The sequence below is a fragment of the Astatotilapia calliptera genome, chromosome 10 (genome assembly GCF_900246225.1).
Source record: "Astatotilapia calliptera chromosome 10, fAstCal1.2, whole genome shotgun sequence".
NCBI classification, from domain to species: Eukaryota; Metazoa; Chordata; class Actinopteri; order Cichliformes; family Cichlidae; genus Astatotilapia; species Astatotilapia calliptera.
In genome coordinates this window covers 10053328-10076919 of record NC_039311.1, presented here as the reverse complement: position 1 = coordinate 10076919, position 23592 = coordinate 10053328, and the positions used below count along the sequence as shown (strand labels likewise).

At 39.7% G+C, this 23592-nt stretch overlaps 1 protein-coding gene across 2 annotated transcripts in view; it reads right to left on the bottom strand.

Annotated features, from left to right (window-relative positions):
* The window catches only part of nlgn2b (neuroligin 2b), a 63073-nt gene extending 42981 nt beyond the window's left edge, over positions 1-20092 (bottom strand). For both annotated transcript variants that reach the window (XM_026181505.1, XM_026181506.1), the window contains exon 1: positions 19200-20092. The gene's annotated coding sequence lies outside the window, so the exon portion shown is untranslated. The remainder of the gene's footprint in view (positions 1-19199) is intronic.
* Positions 20093-23592: the final 3500 nt, after the last annotated feature.

The following is a 23592-nucleotide window of genomic DNA, read 5'->3' as shown; positions in this document are numbered from 1 at the left end:
TTAACGAAATGGTCCGAGTGGTTTGTGAAAACTTTCGCTGAATGGTGGTGTTTGAGGAAAATGCTTGCCTTGGGATTTTTTATTGCTTTGTTTCCACTTTGACTGTTAAAACTACATACACTACTTCAGCTGTCAAGCTGCTCTGCTCTGCTAGTCAACATCTGTGGATGACAAGCAGCTTAGCAAGCCAGAAACAGAGTGCTGAGTTTTTGACTAAACTTTCTATTCTCTTATCTACTGTCTCTGTGCTTAGAAAATGAACCTCTGGTGGCTGTGTGTTGTCTTCACTTGCATCCAGCAATATGTAGATACAGCAATCTGTTGTCTTTTTTTTTTAAATGCACCATTATTTGATGAGAAAGAGAAGTCATTTTTCGCAGAAGTGAGGCTTTTGTTTATTCCCTTCAACACCATCTTTGCGAGTTAGCAGCATGCTACATATACCAGCTCTTTTCTTAGAGATTTTGGGAAACTGCTTTGGGAATTTAAGTGGTAATCTAGGCTTGAATAATCTACATTTGTAGTATTTAATTACTTGCTTGGTTCTACCAATATTAGATAGCTTACACAAAGCTGTTTTATTAATGCATGCATATTATTAAAATTTGGGACATAATGGTTGTATTGATGGATAGCAACTTGAAATGCTCCAAATATGCCACTACACCATGTAATAATGTAAAGATAAGCTCTGGCAGACTTGGCTCTGTGCTTGGCTTTAAAGGGTTAAAGGAAGTAGAACTCGACTAAACCCAAGCTACAATGCTAAAGCCTGTGCACTTAAAGATCTTGCACATGTAACCCAAGAAAACCTTCACCGCGCTGGGAAAAAGATATACACAAAACTGTTTAAGTAATTACAAAGTATTTCTTATATAAGATATATCTTTATATCTTGGGAACTAGGTTTAAGTGGGAACGCATTGGCATGATGTAAGGTAAGAAAGCAGGTGACTCATGCATGCTGTCTGCCTCCCCATGGTTCTTGTTCTTTTCTGATAAAACCAGATGATTCGATTGCTTAATGTTGTCTTTAACCTTAAATTGACCGGGGAAGAATAAGTTGTCTTGTTGATGAATTGAGAGGCTAGAAGATTAGACTTGTCAGACTGCATATGTAGGTTCAGCCAAAGAGCCTTATCCCCTTTTCACATGCAGTCCTGAAGCTACCCCAAATCCACTCCAGTTCCTCTGTGTACAGCTTGCCAGGGTGCACAGGGTAATTCAGGGTAAATAGACTATGAGGGAAAAAAGAGTTGCAACTTCCTGGAAGTTGCAGCTCTCGCTCTTCCAGGACGTTCCATCTCTCTCTTTTCTAATGGTGGCTTTTTAAAAGTCACCAGTAGAAAGATTCATTTGATTTGATAATTCATTACTGAAGATGTTAGTCCATTTTTTAAAGGTCATTACAGGTGAGTTTTATGCTGTTCTTGTCATCTACAATTACGTGTGATTCATCTGCTTAGAGACCCAACTATCAATCGATTTTCTTAACCGCTTATCCAATTTAAAGCCCTCTTGGTGCTGCAGTCTATCCCAGCTGAACTGAGCGGCAGGACAGGTTGACATTACATCACAGGGTTACCCCAGAGAGGCAGTCAACCACACACTCACATGCAAACTCTACACAGAAGGGTCATGCCCAGGCTGTTTTTGTTTTTTAAAAAACAGTTGGTGGTGAAATGCTTTAATTTAATGTATTAATCCTAAAATCTTCTTTTTCTCTTCATCTTCTTAAACGTATTAATATTTACAATGGTAATAGACAATATCCAGAATAATATTTTTAGATGTGCCAAATACCAAAATAGTATTGGTACACTTTCAATTTACCAGTTAACCTAGATTCCAACTCCGGTTAGTGACAGAAAGAAAGAATGAGCCACAGATCTCTTCAGGTTTGTTCTACAGAACCATCTATGAAGTTGGTCTTAGCAGCTGTTGTAAGATGAATCATGTTTCCACCCCTGCCTATCACAACTAACTTGAAATCATTATAAAGACTGCAAAAAAAGGAAAAACAAGCCTCACTCGGAGAAGCTTTGCAAGCTAGGAAGTTCTCGATGTAGCTAGCAGGCTCAATATTTAATGCCATCTCAGCAATGAAAATAAAAGACACTTGTAGCCACAGGCATTCACTTTCAAAAAGAATTTGGGCAACCAATAGTTGCAACACTTTTGGCAAGTATTTCCTGTAGGATGACCGTTGCTCTGAAGCAGGTGTGGATAGCTAGCTTGCTAGCAAGAAAACAACAAAGGTTGCTTTACTTTGCTGACTCTAAACTTCAGCAAACACATGTCCCTCTTCTGGATGGAGTGGTAAATGGACTGGTTCTTATATAGTACTTTGCTACTCTGTCTGAGCACTCAAAGCGCTTTATACAACTAACTCATTCACCCAATCACTTCTTATAAGCTCTTAAGTGCTCTATCTAACGTTCATACTCCGATAGATGCATCAGAGAGCAACATGGGGTTAGTATCTTGCCTAAGGATATTTGGCATGCAGACTGGAATAGCCTGGGATCGAACCACCACCCTTCTAGTTAGTGGCTGACCTGCTCTACCACCTGAACTACAGCCTTATCAGCCAATATGAAGATTTGAGCAAAGACAATTCAGCTGTATTTTTCAACTTCTATTTATATAGCATTGGTTCACAGAAAAAAGCCATCTCAATGCTCTTAATGATGCAAGGTAAAAACCCCAATGGTGGCATCCCATGAGCAAGCACCTGGCGATGATTAAGGAGCAGATCACACCAACTTTGCAACCGTGCCAATCCTGAGTATTCTCATGCTGCCAAGGGGATCAACCCTTCATTTTTAATAATCAGATGGCATTTCCTCAAGCAGAACCCTAAGAGAAAATGACATTGTAGCAACTTCTGAAAAAAGCACTTTGTTTTTGCGTTCATTACAGCAGGCACAAAATTTTTATAGTCAGTTGCTATAATGCCTTAGCATCACTGTCATTGACTGAAACATATGAACATAAGTGGGAAATAAATGCCATGTAAATTAATTTCCCCTTAAGCTTTTGTGCACATGTTTTCATAGAAAGTCTGCCATGATTTCAAACTAAATCACTCTGTAACAAATCTGGTCTAGAGAGCAAGATCCAAACAAAGGTTAATCTGTCAGAGAAATATTTTAGGTTGTAAGTTTTTGTCACGGTGTTAATTTTTATAGCGACCACATAATTGCGGAGAACTGCTGCATTGTTAGTGCTGATGGAGGCTTTGAACTTCATCCTAAAATTTATTCCATTTACCATAAGCTCTCCAGACTCCAACAGCAGCTCAATCAGATACCATGGCCGCTCCATCTGCCACTACACTCCCATCATCATCTCACTGCAGCCAGAAAAATCAGAGGGATATCCTCAAGGAAATATCACTTTACACTTATTGTAATCAAACCAAGCTGCAAGCATCCATTTCAAAAGGCAATAAGGCTTTCTGGACAAATCCTGACAGGCAAAGAACGGCCAAGCTCAATATAGCCCTTTAGATCACAAATTAAACACCTCTATTTTTCTTCATGGACTAATCCTGATAAATAATAGGAAAACACAGGTTAAGATGAAAGAAAATGTTGACAAATGATCAAGGAGAAGTCAATTAAAGGGGCCTTAATGATGCGGGTTATTAAAGCTGCGGTGAGGATCATCAAGCAGCAGGCAGTCGGAGCAGATAGGAGATGGTAGACAACAGGCCCTCTGTCACCGCTGGACCAAAAAATCAATATGTTGCTGTTGGTAACAACAGTTTCTCTATCCGCTTAACACATGTGGATCACATGGAAATCCATTTATCTTACAGATCTACAAACACAACAAAATAAACAATCAAACAGAGAATGATATCTTGACATCAACTGGCAGCGTAACTTTAGAAATGTGTTATAGTAGAACGCTGTTGCCTCTAGGGGCTGTTACTTTTTATTTATCCGCTTTTTTTTTAAGTGTGTTTGGGGGAGAATGTGCCAAATTGAGGCCAAGTAGTGAGCACAATCTGGTGACACACTAATTAGCGATGATCTAGGTGAAATGCTAGCTGTGTTAGCATGTGTATAAGTGTCTGTGGGCGATACACACAGTTTGAAGGAGCAGTCTGACAGCTGCTTTGCCTCAGGCTTAAAGCTTATTCAAGAACAGAATGGCGAACTAAGTTAAATAGAGAAGGCCGCTTAACCATGTTAAAAATGACTGTCCGATCTTGCTGACACATGGTGCCTGGAGATGAGAAAGACGATCGTTTTCAAGCTCAGAAAAAAAAAATACAGTCGCAAGTTTGAAAACAGTGCAAAAGAAAATGTGTCTAGAGGGATCAAATTTACAAGATGTTAAGAATGAAATTGAATTAACTATCCTGCATTCCTCTGGGCATGCATGTTCAATGCTACCCCCCCCCCCCCCCCCCCCCCCCCAAAAAAAGAACAAAACAAAACAAAACAAATCTACAATCAGCTTTCGTCTTGATTCTACTGGAGCAAAGTAAGAAAACAACTTCAGAGTAGCAAAACAAGAAGCTCAAACTTTATCAAACTCTGAATGGGCCTGCAATTACTTTGACCAAATTAAAATGTGATCATTGAATGTTCATGTAATGTGTCAGCCTCTAGTTTATAGACCGACAAGCTACAACCCATTTTATTATTTCCCAAAGCATCTGACTCCCAATAAAAATGCTGCAAATGGTTGTCTCATGCTCTTGATGTGGGTGTGTTAAGAACATTTTACTGGCAACGTGCACGTCTGACTAATTCATCACCCTCTGTGACATCCACATCCAACTGACAGGCAAATCCCTTTCCTTTTACTTGGTGAATGTCTGGATGGAATGCGTAGCAAGTTGGTAAAACAAACTGCCATCAAAGCCCATACAAATCACTAATAATATAACAATTATAAAAATAACATTACATGAGAATAATATTCCAAACTCACTGTTTAATATTTTGAATACGTATTTATATTGTATCCAAATACATATTACATATTGTATCAATTGCACTTGATTTAATTTAATTCAATTTCCTTTGTATAGCACCAAATGACAACAACTGTCACCTTAAGGTGCTTTATATTGTAAGATAAAGACAATCTTATCTTACAATATAAAGCACAATGTTGGAGAGGAAAAACCCAGCAATCGGACAACCACTTTGAGCAGGCACTTGGTCACAGTGGAAAGGAAAAACTCCCTTTTAACAGGAAGAAACCTTCAGAAGAACCACACCGAGGAAGGAGCAGGCTTCTGAGCATGACCAGTTGGGGGGGGAGGCAGTGTGGGCAGGACAAGAGACAAACTATAAAAAATAAATGTTAAATTTAAATTATTGGTAATGATTAAATGTAGTAGTTCTACATAAGCACACAGGAAAAGAAAACAGATGAGTGAAGAAAAATCCTCAGTGCATCATGTAAAGCCAGGAAGGATTCAGTGTTACCTGATTGAGCCCTAACTATAAGCTTTGCTAAAAAGAAACTAAATCTCAATCTGCTGTGCGATATGGCCAAAATCTCATATCCCGATATAAGAATTCTATCGTCCCGATAACGATATAAATCACAAAAATGTAACATTTTCTGTAAATTCTGTGAATCTCGGGCAGCTCGACTTGCGGGAAGTGTTTCCAGCTGCGCGTCATGTAGCTGGAGTTGAGTGTTTTAACAGATGCATGAAACTATGTCACTTTTTAGACATAAGTTGTAACAGCCGCTGTTTTCTTTGTGAGTATTTATTACTCGGCGTGCTGCAGGGAAAAGCCTGTTCTAACGTTTGAGTCTAAGGTTTCTAACCCTAACCCCTAACCCATAGGTGTCAAACTCTGGCCTGTGGGCCAAGTTTGGCCTAATTACATTTGGCCTGCGAAGCCATATCAAATTACTATTAGAGCTGGCCTGCTGGTATTATACAGCTAATATATATATTGTTTAGTATTAAGCTTTGCTTGTTCCATATTCAGTTTTTCAGCTAAACTTGTTTGAGTCCATAAGAAAAGATTCATTCTTATATCTGGAGGAAGATTTTTTTTTTCAATAAATATTAATGTTAGCCCGCGACTTTGTTCCATTTTGAATTTTGGCCCACTGCGTATTTGAGTTTGACACCCCTGCCCTAACCCTTTAGCACCTGGCGGCTCTTTTTTACTTCTCATCTGTAAATAATCTGCTCTTTCACGTGATTCAGTTTATTTTGAAAAGTCTCAACAGGATCTTGAGCTTTATTGTGAAAGGTTGATGTGGAACATAAACAAGCGGACACGCGATGGTGTTACCGTCGTTGTTGCTCACCACAACGCATAAAAACAGGCGCTTGCCCGTCCGTAGTGTGGTTATATTAAATATAAGAGAAAGATAGAACTTTAAGAAATTAATATAGCCACTACAGCGACCATCAAAACAATGAAAAAATATTGCCGTAAACAGTTTATTTTGTGACACCACGAAACAAACGATAGCGTAAAATGAAACGATAGACGTTTTTACATCGTCATCCGATATATATCGTTATATCGAACAGCCCTACACTATCTTGTGAAACATTTCTTTTGTTCCTATGTTTTTGTGTTTAATCTGTTTTCATATTCATATATTCAACATCCTTTGTCTAATATATTCATTATCCCTCCTGGACATGTCCAAACCATCTCAGGCTGCATTCAACCTGATACATCACAGCATGCCACTAACATCTCACTCTTGACCTTTCCACCTGTCGCCCTCTGATTCACAGACATGTAAGATTACATGGGAGTGTGGAGGTATGCACTGACATACCTCCAGACTTCCAGGTTCTCTTCTATCTGCTCCTTACTTGGTGTTAGCATTTCAAACCCGATACAGATAACTAGGACACTTCAGTCCTCCATAGTGTTTTCAATCGCACAGGCAAAAAATTACAAAAATGAAGAGGATTTAAAAGAAACAGAAGATTAAACAACACCATCAATAGCAACGCTATTTTGAAGTTGTCTGCAACAAACAATAATACAAAACAAAAAAAGGTTACAGGTGGGTACAGTTGGCTGATAACGTTGGCTGCCTGCATTGATATTATTGTTTTTTATAAAGCCACTGCCTCAGTGGTAACTTAAAACAGGGATAATGTGGCTATCGAGTAAATTGCTAACAGTTAAACAGCTAACGCTTACATGTGTACTCCGCAGTTATGATAAATGTTTAGTACTTGTTCAGTGTTACTGAAATCAAAGTTTTACTGGCCTCTTGTTATGAAGGTCGATTACTTGGCAGCTAGTGAGGGGAGGGGCTACGTGTCTTGTTGTTGGCATCAGTGGTCCAATATAAATTTTTTGTTTCAATTATTATTTCAATTAGTATCTGAGTGTCTATTTTTGGACAGCCCTACCGTCAAATAACACTTTTGTTTCGTACAATTTTACACAATTTCTGCTTGAAAAAAGGCAAAGGAGGGCAAAGTAAGAGAAACATAAGACCTCACTTAGCTTGTTCAGTCTATGATATATCACTAGTCATTAGTAAGAAAGGCCAGGTGATCCCATTTTCAAAGCTTTAGAAATACTCCTCAAATCTTGTCCCAACAATCAGCAGCTGTGCACCTCTAAGCGGTTCCCTCTCATACTTGAGATGGGAATGTGAAAACAAAATAGCACTGCATTTTTAGGAAGCTCTTCCCACTGAAGATTTATTAAGAAATAGAAGTTAACTGAAATAGGAAGTTGAGTTGGCTGCTCATTGGATTGCTAGAAAGGCAAATCAAAACCCCTATTTGGCTCAAAGAAGACCTTTAGGGAGGTTTAGCTGGCTCTGGAGTGGTGGTGCACTGTTCTACTGTGCAGCAACACCTGCACAAGCATGACCTTTATGGAACATTCATCAGTAGAAAACCATTCCTGCAGGAGAAGGAAGGGTGCAAAATGTCATGAAAAGAACAGCTCACCAAATGTTCCACACGGGAATGGATCGATCATGCTTTGGGCTTGTGTTGCAGCCAGTGAAACCAAGAACATTTCACTAGTAGACGGAAGCACAGGCTCAGTTAAATACCAAGCAAGTCAGTGTCTGTCAAAAGGCTGAATACACAACAACTCAAAATCCTAACTCAAAATCCACAACGGACTACCTAAAAAATACCAAATAAGTTGAAGGTTTTCCATGCGTATGACAACTGTGATTATAAATATGCACAAAGTCTCGGGAATATTAGCGTAAGTAGGTATAAAAGGGTGAACTGCAAGTCTTGCTACTGACAAGCGTAGTGCTTGCCAAAAGGATGGTACTAAATACTAACTTTGCAGGCTTCCCAGTTGTTTTTTAAAATAAAAAAAAATATATATATATCAATTACAAAACTAATCTGAATTAAAATATTAAAGGTCTTATAGTTATTAGCTGTTTTTATCTTAAAAACATTGTTCACTGGATTAAGAGCATCAACTTAAATAAAATAATAAAAAACAATCTGTTCTTTCTTAAAGGGATTCCAGATGATGTGATAGTTTTTCTGCCAACAAAACGGAGAAAGGGAAATAATAATAATAGCACAAGAAAAATATCCCAAGGAATAAAGATGGAAAGAACAAGATATGAAGCCAAAGTTAGCACAAAGGGGAAGGCTTGGGAAATAATGTGAGGAGAATGGTGGAAAGGTAAAATCAGCCATGGCCACAATACAGGCAGGTGCTGGTAGTAAGGGTAGAGTGGTTTGCTGGCTGTCATGTTAGAGCTCTTCCTCCTGGTCTTAAATCACACTGATAGTTTATGAAGACAGCATGTCGAACCATAGCTATGAACGAATTATACTCTCAGCATAGGTTGAATAGTTTCCGTCTGGTCTGGTTTCCTCTATTGTATCTAACCAAGGATTTACACATCTAAAACAGTGATACAAACCCTGTTGCTGTACAAACCTACTGGGGACCTCAAATGTCCCTAAAGCCAAAGGCCAGCACTTTTACATCACAGTCATTGCTTCATTTCACTTTACACATGGCGGTCTACCTTCATAACACGTCACTCGTCAGTACTTTTCTGCCTGCGCTGTTTATATTTTCAAATGGCCATTCTGCCATGAAGTTTCCCTCGCAGCTCATTTCAAACCAATTCAATTTCAGTAGTGTCAAAGGAGAAGTAGCATGGTTGTTAACTGTGATTTTATAAGCCATGGACGAAAAGAGAGAAAAATCTCTTTCTAGGAGGCAACAATCTTGACTTATCTGAACCAGAACAGTATGTTATTGCACATTTTTAAAATGTTCTTATTTACTTTAGAGCATTGGTCAGTTTAATATGCAAGTAAACTTAAATTTTTCTTGTAAGGACTAAGCGTTAATATTCAAATTTACCAAGCAGCCACAGTTCTGTTTGACTCTTAGATAGACTAGTCTGTAAAGTTTTAATGAGTTTTGAATATTATTTTAAAGAATTAATATCAAACTACAGAGAAGCCCATGTTGAAAAGAATGAAAGAAAATGTTTTTCACCGATCATAATTGTTTTCAGTCAATTAAACACAGCCCTGTATTAAGATGTTAAACATGTCACATCAACAGTGGTCTACTGTATGTGTGACAGCGGGATATGGGGATAACCTGGTAATAACACCAGCACTCCAGACACTAGTCATTTATGCTTTTGCTTAAACATGTTCTTTTTGTCAAGAGGGTTAGGAAGGATTTGACAAGAATTCCCTCATGGTGTGTTTGCAAGGCCGACAAAATGGAGCTGTAGTACCAAAAGCCCTCGTCTTTTTTGATTGAATGCTTTCAGGTAACCTTGCGAATAATGAGACCTCGCTCAAAGAAACAACAACAAGAGGTCAGGCCTGACATTTCTCGGTAATTCCTTGTCTATGTAAACTGTCCCCGGTCTAACTAAACATACCCCTGCTGGGTTAAATCACCTTAATGTGAACTGAGCGTATGCTTAATTGAACTATTACTGCAATCTGTGTTGTCCCAGTAACAAGCATGGCCTTGCCTTTTTACTATCATATAATCAAAGTCTAGCCACTTATGTTTTGAACATTACAACAAAAATGTGATTAGGTTTTTCTTTATTATGGATTTAAAATGATATTTTGTAATGGGTGTTACAATTTGAAATTTAGTTACACTCCCAAGGGGAAATAATACACATAAGGAGCATTAGGAGATTGTGCGGTTCTTACTTGTGTAAAACCATGTCAGTTAAAAAAAAAAAAGCTATGCTACAGAGATCACATATGCTGAGAATGCAGTGTGTATTTGGAGAGAACCAGAGGTGTATTGGAAGACATAACACGAAGTGCAACTGGAAAAGCAGGAAAATTGAGCTGTAATGCTAAGACGGGGTGATAAGTAGATGTAACGCTGTGCACAGAGGCTCCTGTTAAAGTGAGAATGAAAAGAAAAGACCACAACAGCAGACATAGTTTTATGAAGAAATGTTACCATGTCAAATTTAAACTTTGATTTAGCAAAATCTATTATTTTTTGTTTCAAATCTTTTTTTCCTTTTTTTCCTTTTTTTTTTTACCCGATTTGCTTTGGTTTCCACACAATGCTTGTTTAGGTTCAGGTACCAAAAGTACTTGATTAGCTTTAGGGATTTTTTTGACATTGTAAAGTACAGGTTAAAAAGCTCTTTTCTCTAGCTTACAATAGCATTCCCACAAACATCATACAACCACTATGTCTCCTTCATAATCTTTCATAAATTATTGATTACAATAGATGAGCAGATAACGTCTGGGCTTATTTATAGGTAATAGTGGGAGCCTGCTTACTTGTAATATGTATGTTGGGCCAACATCTGATAACAGCATTGTATTGCAACTGGGCGGATAACTTCTTAATAAAGTAGTGGTAAAGAGTTCAGCATGAGCAAGATTTTACTTACACACAACACAATTTATAATACTATAGGTGCAAAAACATATATTTTGAAATGGATAATACACGGTAATTTTGTAACCAATTCAAATCCAAAACCATGAGCATCAATAAACCTTTTGATTCAATACTGAATAAGTCTTTACACCAGCAAAGGTGCTTGTTTAGTTGCTCAGATGCTTTGAAACATTTGATGCAATTACACCAGCGTGTTACTGTCTCTCTGTTTGGAATTCAATGACTGTCTTGTGTTTTTAAGTACATGGCATTCATTCTGTTCGCATGTTCTTGTTTGTGTTGTTGGAGTCTTTCAGCGCTGCTGAAACCCATCTCCCTAACTGCTGTGGTAATGCACTGTAGTCCAGTTGTGTTCTGCACATCCAAACAAATGAATAATTAAAATGTTTTTTAAAACAAGGCTGGATTGGATAACCTGCGTAGCGTTTTCTCCTCTTTGGCAACGCGGCAGCCTTTTTCCTCTGAAAATTAAACCAGGCGAGCTCTATAAGTGTGAATGCAGCTACTCCTGCAATATCAGCAAGGGATCCCAAGAATAACAAATTGAGTCTTTCGGGTTGTTTTTTTCTTACCCTTTATTACACCGAAAAGGGAAAATGGCATTGAAAACCATAAATATCACCTTCCGCAGTAATACGTAGCATTTTCATACTCTTCAGAAAAGTCTGAAAAGTTAAAATACATACAATAAAATACATTTACCTCAAAGGAATTAAAAATACACTCATCTAATTGGATGAGTTGGCATGGAAACTGATATTAGGTGGACTGTGTATCTGCTAAATAAGGTTCTTGTATATTCTGATTGTTTGACTGATATAGGACTTTTAGGACGAACAACAGTACCGATATTTCCTGATAATTCCTTTTTCAGACACACAAAACATAAACACAACAAATCTGTGTTACATGTAGTTATTTAATTACTCATTTACACTAGGCTCTGCCCAACTGCTGTGTTTGTAGGAAACACTTGTTGCGAACAGTGAATTTGCATAGTGCCCTCTGGTGGACAAGCTATGCAATATTGACACTCATAACGTAGTTGAAAGATCTTCACTTTTTTAACCTTCATTTATCCACCCTTAGACTTAAATAAAAACTGAAATAACAATCATAGCTATGAAAGCTGTCTCTGCTTTTAACCAAGTGCTTTCACTGTATAAGGCTTAATGTAACTTAAGTAACTGAAAGGGAAAATGTTGTGAATTAAAAGAGCAAGCAAACAACTCACATAAGGATCCAAACAAAAATCTGCTTTTTATGATCAGGCACAATCACGATCTGCTTCCATACTGCACATGGCACAAGTAGGTTTTTTCACAGAACAGCAGGAGGTCACCTTGCCGAGGAGTTGAAAATGTACACCGGTCCTTAGCAGCTCCTCCTCAAACAACTAAATATAGAGCCAATGCTTCTGAGCCAAAATTAAAAACGATCTGAAGGGAAAGATCTCCCATTAATTACCATTATCTTGTTTAGCGGAGGGGTTTTTGGTGAAAGACTGCTGTCAAAGCTAAATTCATTAGTAAATATATTACTCCTGTGGCTTTGCTGCAATAAAAGTCACAGTGGGTTTTGCAAATTGCCCGCAAATCTTTTGCTGCCCTCAAAATAGCACCGTAACAATGACCAGACACTGAAAGATAAATCCAGATTGTGCAATCTGGACTTCAACATATTGAGGAATCATTATCAGTAATGCACAAGACCAATCGGTGACGGCTGCAAGAAATATGCTTTTCTTTTGATCTTCAGGAAGCCATTATCATATGTTTTACATCTATATTTCATGAAAACTTGCTGCCAGGGGAATCTGTAATACTGTCTGAGATGCAACACTGTAAAACAAGTGTTATTACACTCTGGCATAAATCGATGGATACCCAGAGCGCATCAATATTATAATAACTTGTCTACAGCCATTTTAAACTCATCCATTAAAGAGCAGCTATTATTTGGTAATGTAGATGTGCATCATATTGGAAATGTGACAGATTTTAAAATAGATTTACAATAGAAAACTAAAAAAAAAAAAGCAAAAAAACATCACACGATATATGCGTGAGAGAGCAGGTGCATTATATCTGATCATCAGTGAGCACGATAATGGGCAGGACAATCGTCTATAAGTTGTGCAGCCGGTCCCACGGAGTTCAGCAGCATGGAAAGCGGGCCTGCTTCATCGTCTTACAATGGGGCATCATTCATAGTAAATACGCTCTGTGCTATTTAAGGTGACACGACGCAAAACAGCTACAGAAAGTTAAACACTGACTGTCACGTTCACTGGAAGGTGTACTCTTAACAGATGGGATGGCTGCAGTCATGATCTTCTGGGTTAGCTTACATAAAGCACTGAGACTTGCTGTATGTGATGTATTCTGCTGGAATGATTTGTATGCCCAAAAGTGTTGAGAGGTTTCCTGTACTCCAAAGGTACTGCTGTGAGGTCAGCTGAATAAAAGATGGGGGTAGGGGCAATCTGGGTTTCAATGCTGGTACTGACTTTAAAAATTAAAATAAAAATGAGGAGAATACGAGTAGTTAACTGGATGAAGATTGTTGTTTACTAAATTTGATCTGCTCTTGAGATTTTTCAGTTCTCTCCTTTCATAGTTTGCACACCAGAGACTCCGCCATGCCACTTGGCTTCGCCATCATTAGCAGAATAACACACACAGTTCACGTGGACTGCTGTTTCTAATAAACTGCCCTGAATCCTTTGATGTAAGTATTTGACTGAACTACCTGACATACTGTAAGGGTGCATCTGAACTCCCTATGCTACCACAGTGGTCCTCGATGTTCAATCATTTCAAGTGTCCTGAGCCGTGTCTTGTTATTCTGTACTTTTGCTGAATTTATTTTCAGTTGTTGAGGAAGTCCTAAGATTAGTAATGCAAGCAGAATATTCCGTTCAACTGAAAATGATCGTCAAGGTCAGCCTTTGTTCTTCTGGTAAAACAATGGTCACAATGCAAGCGCCATAGAGGGTGGCTTGTAGAAAGCAGTAGCACGCTCTGGAGATACAGATGATCAGGTGAAAATATGGATGGTGTAATATGATGCAGATTTAGGTGTTTACATGAAGCTGAATTACCCATAAATCACTATGTACTGTAGAATTCCTAGCATGTGTAGCAAGTCAGCAGAGCAGCTTCTCCAACAGGTGACATGCTGAGGAACTGTATTTAGGAAACACTGAAATTTCATGTATAGCCACTGTAGATCCCTGGTGGTCTAGTGGTTGGGATTCGGCGCTCTCACTGCCACGGCCCGGGTTTGATTCCTGGTAAGGGAACGCCTTTTACTGAATATGCCGGGGGGAACCCACCCGAGGGATTAATAAAGTTTCATCTGATCTAATCGAATCTAGATATTCAGTAAAAACACACACAAAGTAACTCAAAGTGTAACAGAGTACATAAATAGAATTTTGGCTGTATTTTGCACATCCAACATGGGTTTTTACACCAAGTTGAGCAAGATACAGCATCTAGTGACTTAATGTATAATAAATAAAACACAACAAATCATCCTTGTGGGATGACAATTTTTACACAGGGCAGCAAGTTTAATGTTCAGTTATTTAAATGTTGTGTACAGTGCATGTTTTAGGTGAGAGACCAAGATTCAAAAGAAGACAAAATTTGAAAAAGCTCCAATTTTCACATTAAAGCTCGCCACTTAAAGTGATGCTTCAAAGCTTGCTCTTTTTATCAAATCCACACCCAGGGGTTCATATTTTTCAGCAATGAATGCAGAACGTCTGCAGCTTTTGTCCGAATTTTGAAAAACATTTTTAAACATCACTAGTATTCGGTATGCTGTTCAACGCTGGTCAGAGTTTGATGATTGCTGTTCTGTATTTTTAAATGAGAGCGTTTTACATTACCTAGCATCTTTCTGTTGGCCACGTTCTTACGTTGTGCTTAGCTTTAAATATTGATTTGGTGATAGAGACAAAAAGGACAGTGGACACACAATGACTTCTTAATCACCGCATCAGTTTTCACTGACTTCCCAAATTATGACTTCACCTTTATTTGTTGGGCTCCTGTAAAGCAGTGATTGAACTGCCAAGCACCAGCTGACATGAATCACACACTCTTGTGTACTTTACACCGAGCAACAGTTCAATCCTGCAGCAGTGGCAGAAAGCAAGTGGTTATCTACAGTTCCTGCAGTTCTGCTGTATTTCACACTTGTCGTCAGTGTCCTTCAGCCGATGAGACTACCGTTCGCCAGTGTCATAAAGCAGATATCAAATCCCCATCTAAAAATGTAGATGCTGACATTTAAATAACAGCAAAATGGGCTGCCGCCCTAATAAAAAGTATCATGTCAAATGCGTCTCATTCATGTCAACACAGCCCACAGCTCCATAATAACCATGACAGGAATATTTATTATAATATTTTTTTAAGAATACATGTCATATTTCAATGCCAGCTGGAGTTTGTACACCACTGCAAAAACAAATAAATAAAATAAAATTAATCAAATATTACAGCTGCTTAATGGATCACGTGCGATGAATTTAAAAGGTGGATCTTTGTGTTTCAGGAAAGGTCACGTGTCCCTTTTTACTGGGCTTTTGCATGTGTCACTAATAAAAAGACGCATTAACTTAGTGCATATTTTAATGGGTTTTGCCGTGATATTCTTCTCGGAGCGCGCGAGACAGGATGGCCCTTATCCTGGCTTATCTTATGGATCACTCTTATGTGATGTTGTTTCAAAGGAGGTTGCACAAGATGGTTACCATGGCATTTGCACAGGCGTTTTCTCCAGCTTTACTTTGCTCACAGATAATGGGTCAGGTCAAGCTATTCTACAGCTTCTCCTCTCTGTGGTCGTGATATGACTGAGAGCTGGGTCATTTTAACCTCCCTTTCCTCTGACTCGACATCTTCGGGCAGAAATTAAAATCTCCGAGCCTCCATTACAGCAGCTACAGGTTTAAACCCAGCATACAGTCAATGTTTTATATCAAGAAGGGTTAAAGACACTTGGCTAAGGTACGGGATACGATGAGCGGATAGCAACAGCTCCCACAATTCAAATATAAACGAGCTGCAGATGGGTTTTAGTGCTGTTTTGTCCGGATTTTTATTGTTCAATTTTTTTAAAAACCCACCATTAGAGTGTTAAAGACTCCAAATTTAAGAAGTGATGTCCTATGTGCAGCTTTATGGACAGCTAGTCAGTGGTATTAAGTGTACTGCAGCAGTGACTATGGGTTACATCTAATCCCAAAGTTCAGAACAACAAAAATAACAGACTTGTGAAGAATGTTCTTGATAAATCTCTAAGGGCTCAGGTCAGTCCCACACAGTACAATTGTAAACGGCATGAGGGCTCTTTTGTGGAATTTTTGGACTCTTGATAAACACTTTCTCTAAGTGCACAACCCTGAAGACTCTCGTTGTGGAACTCACTCACAACTGAAAAAAAAAAGGACTGAGAGTCAAACCCAGGAAGTATCCATGGAAATATGAACATTAAAATAAGAGCATGTTAACTCTGCACAATTAAAATCAGTTTAAGTGCACTGGGTGTGCGTTACCCTAATGAAGGCTATTTTGTGTTGGGTATTTCTAACAGAAACAAACTCTAGTGTTCACACTAGTGATCAAACCTTCTCTGGATTAAAACACGATGCTGACTTTGCCATAACCTGAAAACATACTGTTTGTTTTGGAAGTGTAAATCTCTTCCACCTCTTCTTCAAGGTCAGCTTGGAGCACTTTGAACTGGATTATATGAGAACATAGAAAAACATTAGGAAATGTAATATTTTTGCACAATTCAAAGTATCTTATTTCAAAGTATCCCCTTATTAAGGCTTTTCCCCCAGTGTGTAATGTCTTTAGTTCTCTAGTTTATGTTTTTTTTTCTATTGTTAATCTAAAATACAATTTTGACACCAAAAATAATCTAAAGTGGCTCTAAAGTGAGAATTATAGTGTTGAGCATTCCAAGCAAATAATACAAAAGTAAACCCAGAAGGTATTTGAAGAAAATTGTCTCATCCAAGGCTTAGTCCCTGATAGTTTTCCTTTTTTGTGTGTTTTCTCTGTCATCAAAGACAATCAAATGACAGTGATCACAAACGCCTGCCTTGTCTCTCACAGTGCAATAACACATGGAGTAACATGTAGGTTCAAACTGAAAAAAAAAAGAAATATAAATGCAGTTGGCTTTTGGTCTTGTGCAGCCAGATGAAAGCAATCTTGTGTGTGTGTGTGTGTGTGTGTGTGTGTGTGTGTGTGTGTGTGTGTGTGTGTGTGTGTGTGTGTGTGTGTGTGTGTGTGTGTGTGCCAATCTCAAACATGAAGTAACAAATGACACTTCATTTTACCATCGCTTATTACCTCAATCTTACAGTTATGAATCCATAAACCATAGAACAGCTTGCAAGGTCAGGATGCTAACGTGCATGAGCCTGTTCACCAGCTGCCATGTTCTACATGCTACCTGTTATTTCAAGACATGCAGTGACATCACTTAGCTGCAGTCACACAGGAAAGCACTGATGAGGAAATTCAGCTAAAAAAAAAAAAAAGACAATATCCTGAAAGTAATAGAGGTATGAAAAATAATAATTAAAATCATATTGCTTTAAAATTCTGGGCTATAATGATGGAAACGAGCACTGATATGCGACAAGGCTGCCTCATCCAAACAAACAAATACACCTATACAAACAACCCAACAGCTGTGCTGCTGCAAGAAAGCTCTGACTTTACGAGAGGAGAGAGAATATTAAAGTGAACACTTCTGAGCACTTCACCTTCCTCACCCAAACATACTTCATTAAACATTAAGACTTAACACGTTTTGTTCCAGATTGTAAGTCCCCCACCTTGTGTTCTCATTCAATCCATTAAGCGGCCGTTCTTTCCTTTTCGTCCCTTTTATCTTCACTTCTAGGCCATTTTCTCTCTAGAAACCAACTGACACCGAGCTTGCCACAGTATTAACTTTATTGGCCCTTAACTGTAGTTTATTGGACGTAGTGCTCTGGGAATGGTGGCAATCTCTGTATGTTCTTGAAGATTAAAAAAAAAATTAAAAAATCAGATGAAGCACACGTATTACCTGCGGTGTATATGAAGAAGAATGGTCATGCTACAATTCTGCCATACTGTAGCGTGCTATTTTTTTATTTTTAATTTTGTCTGATATGTAGTGAAACAAATTCCCACTAAAAGATGAAGCCCAGGCAAGGCTTCCCAGTCTTCAGCTCCATTCTGCTGTATTTGAGTAAGCCTCCTAAAATGCCAGCGCCGAGGCTGACGTTACGCCGGCCTAAGAAAAGCAATCACAGCTATTTGAACAGCACGCCAACAAGAGTAATACGAAATTCTTCAAAAGTCTACAAAACCACTTTATTGGTTTTCTGATGGATTTCTAATGTCACTTCTCCGTAGCTACAGGCCCCATATCTGTGTGTGTGTGTGTGTGTGTGTGAGAGAGAGAGAGAGAGAGAGAGAGGAAAAAAACAACACACATTCACTCCTTTAAAAATGAAAATATACCATTTCTCATGACCTGTCAGAACAGAGGTCCTGTTGTCTTCCATTAACTGAGCACTGCCCAACCACCGCTGAATATTAATGGAGCCTTCCCTGGATCATCAGCATGTGCATTTAATTCACAATCCTATCTGCATCTTCTAGGGCACAGGCTTTTTTGACTGCATGTGTGTGTGTGTGTGTGTGTGTGTGTGTGTGTCAGAGCTGTTGTGAATTTGTTGATTAGAGGAGACGTCTTCTGAGTTCAAGGCCTGTCACACACTGTGCTTGAGATGAGTTACGTTGCAGCACAGAGGCATAATTAAGCTGTCATCAATAAGTGTAATGAAAAAAAAAAGGGGGTCATCAGAAAATAATCAATATCTCCACAATCGAGCGGGATCGGTAGCCCCGGCTGAGAATAGCAAGCCGGTCTGATTGACGGTCCCCGTGCGTGATGAGCTGATCTCCAATTAAATCGCAGCCGTATCTCCCCGCTAGCCGCGCGGTTAAAACCACTTGGATACGCAAAGTGGACCGATCGCGTTAAGATGCCACAGCTTATCAACAGGCAAGGCCAATAGAAGGCTCCCACTGAAAGGAAGAAAATGTGTGCTATAGCAACAAAGTGGCTCGAGGATTTTACATGGGAATCTCATTCCTCAGTATTGACAGTGCGTCAGGACGGGCAACGTGCGCAATGTGCGAAGTCACCAAACATATTGCGCACACATGAAGCCCGCGGTAGACAGCAAATCTCCAGTCACGTTTGGGTGCTGGTGGTGAACATATGGCTTACCTAAAAGACGCGATGCAAGCACCGGAATTAAGATGAAGAAGAGGATGATGATGGTGATGATGGCCCGTCCATCTAAGCACGATTCTTCTTTTCTATCCTCCGTCGGCGTGTCGATGATCTCCTAACTAGGCCATTTCTCCCCGGCTCGCAATTATTTCTCAGGAGAGCAACGCAGTCGCAGGCTTCCGCACATCAGCACACCTTCTCGGTGTCCGTCTTTCTCCGGCTTTTCCAAAAAAAAGCACACCTCATACTGGCCCCCTCCTCCTCCTCCTCCTCTCATCCCTCTCTGACAACACCCCTGCTATGTTTCCTTCTCCACGGAATATTTGACTTTTTCTTTTCTTCTTTTTTTTAATCAGGCGGAGACGCAGCAGCGAGTGCGACCCAAACACGGGAAGGAGAGAGGGAGAACGAGAGAGGGGGGAAAATGAACTCACAGGAAAATAAATGCGTAACGCTATAGCGTCAGGACTCGCGCGTCGCTTCAAAAGTCAACGCAGCGATCTGTCCTCTTTCTCTCCCCCCATTTGCCCGCGCTGATAATAATCCGCGGTGTGCGCCCCCGCTGTGCCGAACGGCCCCCTTTAAAGAAAAAAAAAAAAGATTACAGGTTGACTGACTTAAAACACGAAACAGCGCTTCAGCGAAGACACCCCACCGAAATCAGGTGTCCAATCTCTTCTTCGCGCGCTTGCGTGGTGCTCTCTCTCTCTCTCTCTCTCTCTCTCTCTCTCTCTCTTCACTTGGTCTCTGATGCTAAGGAGAGAAAGCTCGGAATGAGAAAACAGAGCCCGCACCTTCCGATCAGCCCGGTGCTTTTGGAACAACACCTGAAAGGCTGTGAATATCAGGATGATGCAGTGGTATTTATTTTTGAAGCCCGCACTGAAGGAGATCCCACTGCTTTTCAATCTCCCTCTCTCGCTCTCTCTCTGAGCGCAGTCTCATTGACTCTCGCGCAATATTTCAGTCTCACTGCTAGTTGTCATGACGAGGAGGCGAGACGCATAATTCGGCGGAAAAGGGCGCTCGATCTGCTGAAATACTCGCGTGGAAAAGCAAAACGCGTTTGCTTCCAGCGTTTATAGGTGATGATCTGTGCCAGGCTGACGCAGAGTTTTGTTTTCTTCTTTTTAATTTTTTTAAATTTATTTTTGGTACTTTTTTGGTGGGTGAAATATGAAACACCGTAATATACGAATGCACGGGTTACATATAGAGCAATAATAATACAAATAACAGCAACAATAAATACTTACCTATAATTTCTGCTTCCTGGTTGAGTATATTATTCAAGGAAAATGAGCATGGATGCAGAGCTCAGCTGGTACACAGTAAAGACTACCTGCATTGATGTGACCACTAGGTGGCAGCACAAGCACAACATGCCAGCCAAAAGTGACCAGTTAGTGTCCCTAATAGCGTATTCAAATTAAATCGTTGGGGTTCGCCTCTATGCTGTGAATTGAACTGAGCTGAATCAGTTGTGTTGGCAATCAATTGTTTGATGAATCTTGCCACGATACTAACTTTCTATTAAGTTCTGTTTTGTTCTTCGCTCACCCTCGAGGGAAATATGTGGCCCTTCAGCTGCTAGATGCTTTCTCTGTTTGTCATTTGGTCCTCGACAGGTAGCATGAAGCAGGGGGCTTTAAAGCTGTTTTTGATCAAAGTAATTGCGGCTGCATCTGGAAGCGATGCCGATAGGAGCATTGAGGAGGGTAAATGGACTGCACTTACATATAGCACCTCTTTACCCTAGCTCTTTACAAAGAGCTTCAGCATTTTTGTCTCTCATTTTAACCACGTAGACACCAAGACGACAGGAGGAAACTTGCTGAAATTTTGCCCAAGGACACAGTGGGCCCTAAAAGTAAAACAATGAAGACGGGTCCCAAAAAGAAAAGAGGTCAAGCAAGTCAAGTGATGATTGTTGGTCGATTCATGACTCATTAGTGAGTCTTCCCATACAATCTGTGAGGTGTATCATTGCACAGTGTCATGCAATTAATATATCCTTAGTGTTTATTTTCTTTATTATATTGTTTTATGTACTTTAATAATGAAGGTTTGTAAAGCAAAGCCACTTTTGACTCATAAACTAAGTTCAGACAGGTTGCCCTGGTAACGGACCTCAGAAAGGGGAAGTTATTGCAAGCTGCACAGGAAGTTTTAGTGCACAGGCATATTATTAAATCAGACAAATAAATCAGACACAGAAAAGAGGAACTGAGTAGAAGGAGTTTGTAATGAAACTGTGTGTGTCACGTGTGTGACATCTGAAGTACCGAAATAACACTATGTAAGACACATGTTCAGCTAAAAATGTTAGAGTTTCTGCAGCTGGCTTTTGGGGTTGTGCAGGGCTCTCTCTTCCAGAAGATGATTGAATAAAAAGAAATATAAATGTTTTGACCACTATGAGTCGGGTTTTCTCTGTTCTATCATGGGGACAAAAGAATCGGGGTTAATAACAGCAAATTTTGGGTGTTACCAAGCTGTGGTCAGAAGAAGCAGTGTGTGAAGATGACACTCAGTATGCTCGCTTTGAATCCACAGTTCAACGTTACAACCCTCATGATGGAATCTTTCTAGTCACAGGAAAAAATGAACCAAGACGTTCTGTAATTTACCCAAACAAGCCTCTTTCGCTGGATGACTGAGTTCTGAGTTTAGACTTTCAGACAGAGGTTGATGCGTCTTTACAGTCAGTGAGTCAGGTGAGGAATTCAGTCATTCGATATAGTTTGGAGCCCGGGATGACTTGTGCAAGGTCTTCGGGGTGACTGGACGTACAATCAGAACACACTAGAGGGATGAAGTATCCCATTTTGCCTTCAGAAGGCAGCTTGATGTCTCATGGAAAGAAAGATGCGGCTGGAAGTATGTCTGAGCCACTTACTAAATGCAGATAGGTGGCAGGAAATGGATAGATGGATGGACAGATAGATAAATGCACACTAGATTAGCCTTCAATTATGACAGCCATTAGTGCAGAGGAACTGCACCGTGATCCTGTAACTCACTTAAGCAAATGTTAGATGATCTTAGCAATATGTCTTTGCTATGTACAAAAATGATGACTGCTCAGTGCAGCGAAATGCAAAGAGCACTGGACTCTTTGAGTAGTTTAATTGTGAAGTGAAGAGGTCTAGCTAGTTTCACCTGATTTAGGATGCAAAACTGTGACTTCATTACTGTTAGTTTAAACTGACCCTGCGTTTTCAAAATCCCTTTTTCTGCTTTCATTTCTTAAATGTGTGTACAGTGTTTAATCATTCATTTCTAACCCCTGTGAAACAATACTGTCACTTAGAAGTGTTCTGAAGTATTCTGACATATGAAATAAAGGGGGCTGATATCAAAAGGGCACGATTTCCAAGGTCAAGATTTCGGTATGTTAAATGTGTCTTATAAAGACATAGAATGCACCAAGGAAGAGTAATCACAGACCGTTAGCAACGTCTTGTTGTCAATCTGGACAGAGAACCTAGAAAAGGGAGCTGATAAGCACTATTTCTTCAGGGCCGGTGCAGAGGGAAATCTTTTTTTTTTCACCATTCCTTGCGCAGAGGGCAGATCTCAGGTGTCTTGTTAAAACGAGAGGGGAGATACGGTAGGTACAAAGGTCCCCGAGGCTCTGGCCTCTCCTCATAGGTCAGGGAGGAGATTAAAGGGAGTCAACAGCTGCAAGAGTATCATCTGCTTACCAAATATTATTAACCGCAACAACAAAGCAGTATGTGACCAGACTGGGAGCTGGAGCCTTTGCTGTCAGAAACTGTGAGTGGGAGAGAGGTTTTTTTTCCTGGATTGCATCACAAGTGAGATTTTCAAGGGAGAATAGTGAAACTCTGCACTGCTGAATTAAACTGTCGACTGGCTTGGATTGCATTCAGCTGGGGTACAAGCCTATTGTAAATCAAGGCTGTGCATGCTGATCTCCCATCCATGGGTTGCAAAAGGTGGTATATGACTGGAAGAATTTGTAAATTGCCCTGATGTTGATTCAAAAAGGTACAAGAAAAGATAACTTTGTATCCAGCGGTCAGGACTGCTGCAAAGTACACGTTCTCTCTAAAATCCCATTTATAACCTGTAATCCTGTATTAAAACGCTGTCGTGCTCATTAAATAGACTCTGAGCTTCCCATGCTAACTGACTGAGCAGCATCAAACAAGCACACAAGAGAATTAGACAAGCCACGGGATCCAGTTTATGAGGAGACAGCGCATTTCCTGTATTCAGATGTTGTAGAACACCTCCCTCTGCTGGATAGCTGCTGTTATTGCATTTCAAGACAGTCAAAGGTCTATTTGAAGTGCTTAAAGTACTTCGAGGGTACACAATTCAACTCGGCACCCCCGTTTTGTACTTTAAAAAAAACTAC